Source organism: Gekko japonicus, unplaced genomic scaffold (assembly GCF_001447785.1).
Source record: "Gekko japonicus isolate JY-2015 unplaced genomic scaffold, Gekko_japonicus_V1.1 scaffold48, whole genome shotgun sequence".
NCBI lineage: Eukaryota > Metazoa > Chordata > Lepidosauria > Squamata > Gekkonidae > Gekko > Gekko japonicus.
In genome coordinates this window covers 2,383,678-2,390,313 of record NW_015174273.1, presented here as the reverse complement: position 1 = coordinate 2,390,313, position 6,636 = coordinate 2,383,678, and the positions used below count along the sequence as shown (strand labels likewise).

Genomic DNA, 6,636 nt, shown 5'->3' with positions numbered 1-6,636 from the left:
GCAGCAGATTCCCGCTGGGAACATCCCATAATCCACATACTATTAGGGAATCAAAGCAGGTATAATAGAACGGAAAGGAAGAGCTCCTCAGCCCTCTGATAACAAGCCCACGCCACTCTGTCAATCTAAGTGGTATTTTCCTCCCAGCTTTGTTCAAAGGAAATTAGCAGTCTGCTTCGAGAGGAAGGCAGAACTGAGCATGCCTTGGCATAGATGTGATCTTTTTACTCTGTTATTAAACTATATTTGTAGATAAAATCCTTTCTCTTTGTAGGAAATCATACATTGTGGCATTTTCCACTCCTGAATGCAAGAAGTCTAAAAGGTGTGTGTGTGTGTGTGTGTGTGTGTGTGTGTGTGTGTGTGTGTGTGTGTGTGTGTGTTAGAGAGGGGGGGGAGAGAGCACATCTGTGAATGTATGTGTTGGTCTCTGTTGCTGGACTCGAAAATCTTACTGTTCTTCCAAGAAGGCTACCCACTGAAGCTGTATTTATGTGCATATGTGGAATAACAAGATTGACAATGTCCGTGCGCACGGTGCACCAGAGAATTCTGTAACAGTCAGCTAGACCTGCACTAGTGTCATAACAGTAAGATAGTATGAGCTTCAGAAGACTTCCTCTGGCATAGCAAGGCACCTTCTACTGCTCCTTAATTAGCAGAGGAAAATAATTGAAATGAGAACATAAAGAACTTGTCCACACAGGCTGGCGGGCAGGAAGAATCTATGTTCTAAAAGTGCATGTCTTGGATTCCCAACAGAGATTATGTGAGCGAAAGGGGGAAGAACTCCCCATCTTAATATAATAAATAGACCGGCAAGCTTTGTTATTTTAGTCTAAGGGTCATTTCACTTACAAAGATATGCTTGGACCCTAAGCCTTGTTTGCACTCACACTACACTGCTCTTTGTCCATTCTCCTGGCAGTCTTCCACCACAGTGGGGGGAGGGATTCCTCATCCGGTGCTAGGTGCTTTTTGAATCATTGAAATGCCTGAGCAAAGGTGCTTAACTGTAGAGGAGCGTAGGGGCTGACTCCACGATAGACGGCAGCGCTGCTGAAGCTGAAACACAGCACAGGATCCAAGCTGCAGTAAAATCCACATAGGGGCTGACTCCACAATAGAAGGCAGCGCTGCTGGCTGCTGAAGCTGAAACACGGCACAGGATCCAAGCTGCAGTAAAATCCATAACAAAGGAGATAGGATTCTTTTTTAATGCAGCAGTTTCTCTTTCTCTTTGCAAGTTTGCCTTGGCAAAGAAGAACTGAGCTTAGAGATTTCTGGCCTCCAGTTGAGTGAAGTGGATTCTTATAACCTGAGGAATAGTTTCAAGACCGCATCAGAATTGCTTTGCTGGACCAGGGTGCCTCTAGAAGTTCCCAAACAGGGTCTGTTGGTTGCCCTCACCATTTGGTATTCAGAGGCACAACAGTTTCATTTTGTCTGATGTGCCACTTTCGAATATTGCACAATATGGTTTGGAAGGTGGTCCTTGATTCCGGTATCCTAGGGAGGTAGAACCAGTCACTGCATGGTAACAGAACTGCAGCCTTTGAATTTAAGATTTATTCTGTCTTTTGGTCTCTCTCTGTGTGTGTGTCTCTCTCTCTCTCTCTCTGTCTGTCTGTCTCTCTCTCTCTCTCTCTGTCTCTCTCTCTGTCTCTCTCTCTGTCTCTCTCTCTCTCTCTCGTGCGCCCACGTGTGTGCACATTCCATGTGGCAGGAGAGAGATCAGGCAGGTCACCATGAGTTCAGGAAGTCCCAGTCCCTTGCAGAAAGCTCAGCATTACGAGGGGAAAATGAATAAAAGCAGGAAAGGTCCTTTTAGTAATTAATTTTCTGCTGCTTAGCCCAGAACTTGACTACATGGGCTGAGGCCCAGAAATTATAAAACATGGTGATCGGGCAGGTTTTTTTTTCCATCCTTATCGCAGTTGGCGCTGATGTTTCCATTGTTGTTCTTATAGCACTTTTCACTGTAGAATATGTATCTGTTCCAATTTATTGCACTCACAGATTTAATATTGTTTTTGGCAGCTGTGACGATTCTGACATCAGCCCTTTATCTTATCTGCATAAGTAATGTGCAGAAGATGAAGTGTCACCAGAACCTATGGTTGTCAACAGTAGGAGCTTTTTAGCGTGCAATCAACAATAATCAAGGATTTTTTCCTCTCTCTCTTTGTGAACAAGATATAACACAGTTCTTGAATAGGCTCGTTTGAAATTCCTCACAGAAATTTTTACAGAGAACATCCCTTTGCTAGTATTCCAAATTTGATTTGCGCAACCCAGCAAAACAGCACAAGCTGTACATCTGGATTCTTTCAGCCACTTGAGCATAAAGCACAAATGCGGAGTGAGCATATGCCCATACAAAGGGAGCCATTAATTACTCAGTGCCCCTTCTGCAAAAAAAAGTTACAGATTGATCTACTGGTTCAGGATTTAGGGCTTTCTTCTTCTTGAGCTATCGTGCCATAGATATTCAGTGGCACTTTGATAACTGTATTGTAGTTTATCACTCTGAGTTTTAAGTAAGGCCTGCAAGATATGTTGTTCACCACACTAGCACGTTAATTCTTTCCAGCCAAAGCAATGGATTTTGATAGCATATAGTTTGGCCCATTTGACATCTGTCCTGTTTCATATCTACTCCTCACATGAAATTGCCTTATATTGAATCAGCCCATCAAGGTCAGTATTGTCTGCTCAGACTGGCCACAGCTCTTGGGGTCTCAGGTAGAGGTCTTTCACATCACCTATCACCCGATACTTTCCACTGGAGATGCCAGGGATTGAACCTGCGACCTTCTACATACGAAGCAGAGGCTCTTCCACTGAGCCACAGCCCCTTCTACCCTTTGCTGATTTTTTTTTCAAATTACTTCTGTTACCAGATTGTTGCTGCCCATGTTTTTCTTCTTATGCAGTTGTGCCGCTTCAAAGGTTTTTGTGTTTCTTATTTGAGTCAAGGTTACACTGCTTATTTGGTTTGAGGCTCTAGGTACACAGGAAACTATATAGGAGGAATCCTGCAGGCTCAGCTGCCCCAGGTACGCACAAGATTCTGGCCTGGAACACAATCAATGAAGACAACAGCTGTATGCTTATTGGGTTAAATGTGATATATATGTATACTAGTCGAAATGCCTGTGGCGAAGTGAATGCCACGGGCCCTAGCAAGGCCGCAGAAGTCGGCATCAGTGTCCTTGGTGGCCGCTGTCTTCCAGCTGCTGTCGATGGGCTCCCGGCAGCTGGGCGCAAGGAGGCTCCAATCGGCAGAGCACCCCATGGCGTTCGCCAGCTCCCCCCTTGTCGCCCCCCCCCCCGGGAAGTGTTGGCACTGGTTAACCCGGGAGCAGAGCGGAGTGAGCACCAAGGCCGGGCGTGAGGAGGCCCCAAGAAGCAGAGCGCCCCCCACAGTGTTTGCCGGTGCCCCCTGGCCGCCGCCCTCCCTGAGAAGGTGTTGACACTGGCGAAGTGAGTGGAGCGAGCACCAAGGCCAAGCCTAAGGAGGCCCCAAGTGGCAGATTGCCACCGCGGCATTCGCCAGTGCATTCCTGGTTGCCTCCACCCTGGGGAGGTGTTGGCACTGCTGCCAGCGCTGCAGTAATGGTGACCGCAGCTCAGGGGCTCAAGGCAGACTGTGTAGCAGGGGTAGCGCACGGCGTGCGTGTCTTGCCAGCAGTGGAGAGGAGAGGGCAGCAGGGGGATGCGGCTCTGGCTCCTTGCCTCCCATCCCGCTCAGAGGCAAACCCGAGAGCAGAGCAAGTACCAAGCTTGGGTAGTGGAGGCTGGCGAGGGACTCACCCACGCCGCGGCCCTGAGGTGAATGGGGTGGTGGGAGTTGCAGGGCCGCAGAGCCAAGGTTTGTGAGGCCAGCAGGAGGTGGCTTGCGGCTTGGGCGGCTGCCACATCAGAGGCCACGGCACTCCTTCCTCCACCAGCCGTACTCTGCCGGCCTGACCATGAGGGCCAGCGTGTTTCCCAGGTGGGACCCGTACAGCTGCAGGCCGGGTGGGGAGGTGGTGGGACTGGGAGGCGTCCAGCCGGTGAAGCGTCCATCCCGGCTCACAGCTTCCCGGTGAATGAGGGCGAGACACCAGTCCGCAGGTCTGTGGGCAGGAGGGGGGTGACGGAGGGAGGCAACGCAGCCAGGGGATTGGGCCCCCTCCTGATCGACAGATCAGGGGCCCAAAGCCTGGGGAGGCGTGTGGAAGAGTTCACACCGAAACTCAAATAGATATAAGGAGAGATGTATATGTATACGTATCATTTGCCTTGGAAGCACAGAAGCTCTACACAATATACCCGGTCTTCCACGTTTCCTGGTTAAGGGGAAGATGCTGTCCAAACAAATTACAAAGATAATCTGACACCAATGGTAACAAGAGAAAGAAATGTTACTTACAAAAATAGAAGCACATCTTGCACGACATATTCATGTAGGTACATTTAACTTACTGTGAACAGATTAACTTCAAAAAGGTTAACCTGCTACAGCTGCAAGCCCAGGAAAGAGAGAGAAGAGAGGTCCTATATAAGATGAAACACAGAAGGTAGGCGAGGGCCAAAGAGGCTCAACAGCTAACTGATGAGAGGGTGGGGCCAACTGCCAAGTGTACCTGAGCAGGGAATTCTCTTAACCCAGAGGTGTCGAACTCATTTGTTACGAGGGCTGGATCTGACATCAATGTCACTTGGCCCGACCAGACCATGCGTGCCATAAAATCTAATACCAGGTACCGGAGATACAAAGTTTATAAATGACACAGGCAAACCAAATTAACAATATGATGTTTAATCAAAATACAAACAAAAGCAATTGATTCCTAAGTGAAAGCAATTGATTTACTGGGGAATCCACAAAAGCCGCAATACGTGTATTTAATCTTATGCAAGGCTAGGTTTTTTCTAAGAGATTCCATAAAGGGGGGGGGGAATCTTACATTTCCATACAAATTAGTTATTTTTTGTATACATAGCACTTTTAGGAGATACGTCATCTTCCTTGCAGGTAAATAAGGTAGTTTTTCAGCACTCCCCCAATACGCCCAGCCCCAGTAGCCAAACATGACTACAATCCATCTCTCTCTCTCTCTCTCTCTGTTTCCTCTCTTCCTCTGTCTTACCTCTGAGGATGTCTGGGAGGCATACTGGACTTTCCCTTCCACCACCCCATCCCTACTACCACCAACAATAATCCTGTGAGGCAGTCCAGGCTGAGCAACCATCCTCAGGTGACCCAGACTACAGGTTCCTGGCTCAGAAGGAGGGGGGGGTCTGAACCTGGCTCACCCAGATCCCCCCCCCACCAGTTCTCATCCCTCCTGCGTTTCCCAGAGAAGCAGCAGGGCTGAGGGGAGTGCTGTTTCCGAAACCTCCAAGGGGTGCTTTTTATCCTTCTGCAATCCATTTTCCTTTATGGGCTGAGAACAGGTGTGGGGGAGAAGGGAGGTCGCTGTCCCCCACTCTCCCCGACACTCACTCTGCCTCCCAGTTCTGTGGCTGTTCAGACATGCTGGTAACAATGGTGCCTTCACCCCCCCCCCTTTGCTCCTCCCTTTCCCCCTTTGCTTCCAAGGCCAGGACATCTTTCCCCTTAGAGTGGCATGCACAAGACAGCCCAGGTGTCTAACAATCCATGTGCCAGACCTCCTCCTCCTCTTTCCCCTACCAGCCTCGTCCCTTCATTGGCAAATGCCGACTCCGCACAATCGCTTTTGCCAGCCCCCCTCACAATCGCCATTTGGTGTGGCAGTGGCAGCGCCGGCCACTCAGCTCTGCCCATGCATGTAGTGGCTTCACCAATCCTTGCTGAGCTGTGGTTGGAGGAGGTGGAGAGAGAGAAAACACCATGCCCCCTCTTTCTCTACCTTTGCTGCCATTCCCCTCACACTATTTTACCTCAGACTTATAGTCCAGCTTCTTAGCCATTTCCTTGCTATTCCTCGACAGCTTCAACCACACCCACCTCACCACGTATGCCTGCTCCCCCCCCCCGCCCCCAGCAGCCAGTTGCTCACAGCCTGGATAAGAGCCCTGAATGGGCTGGTTCAGGCTCCCAGGCCGTTGTCTGACGCCCCTGTTTAACTCTTTCCGTTCCAGGTCCTCTTGCATGCAGGGATACGATATCCAACAATACTCACACCTGCATACTCACACCTTTCTTTGTGGAGCTGTCATGATTTCATTTACAGGATGCAGGTGAAATGCCCAGACAGTACCATTATCTCATATGCTGATCTGGAGCTGTCATTTTTTATGGCGCTGTCATGATTTCATTTACGGGATGCAGGTGAAATGCCCAGGCAGTACCATTCTCTCATATGCTGATCTATCAGTGGAATGAGGAGGCATCAAGGTGCTATGGCTCCATCAGGAAATCTCTAGATCGAGATTTGCAGGTCTGACATTTCTTCAGAAATGGGTCCCACTGATTTCCATGGAATGTCTTCTCTGCTAGATGACTTCCAACTAATGATTTCTATCCAGTCACACCTTCTGAGCCCTTACCTGGATGGCCCAGGCTAGCCTGTCCTCATCGGATCTCAAAAGCTGAGAAGGATCAGCCCCGGTTAGTACTTGGATAGGAGACCACCAAGGAATACCAGGGTCCCTGTGCAGAGG

At 49.2% G+C, this 6,636-nt stretch overlaps 1 non-coding gene across 1 annotated transcript; it reads right to left on the bottom strand.

Moving 5' to 3' along the window:
- Positions 1-2,786: 2,786 nt before the first annotated feature.
- Positions 2,787-2,858, bottom strand: TRNAT-CGU. The gene has a single exon. It is a non-coding gene; the product is annotated as a tRNA-Thr (tRNA).
- Between the last annotated feature and the right edge of the window lie 3,778 nt (positions 2,859-6,636).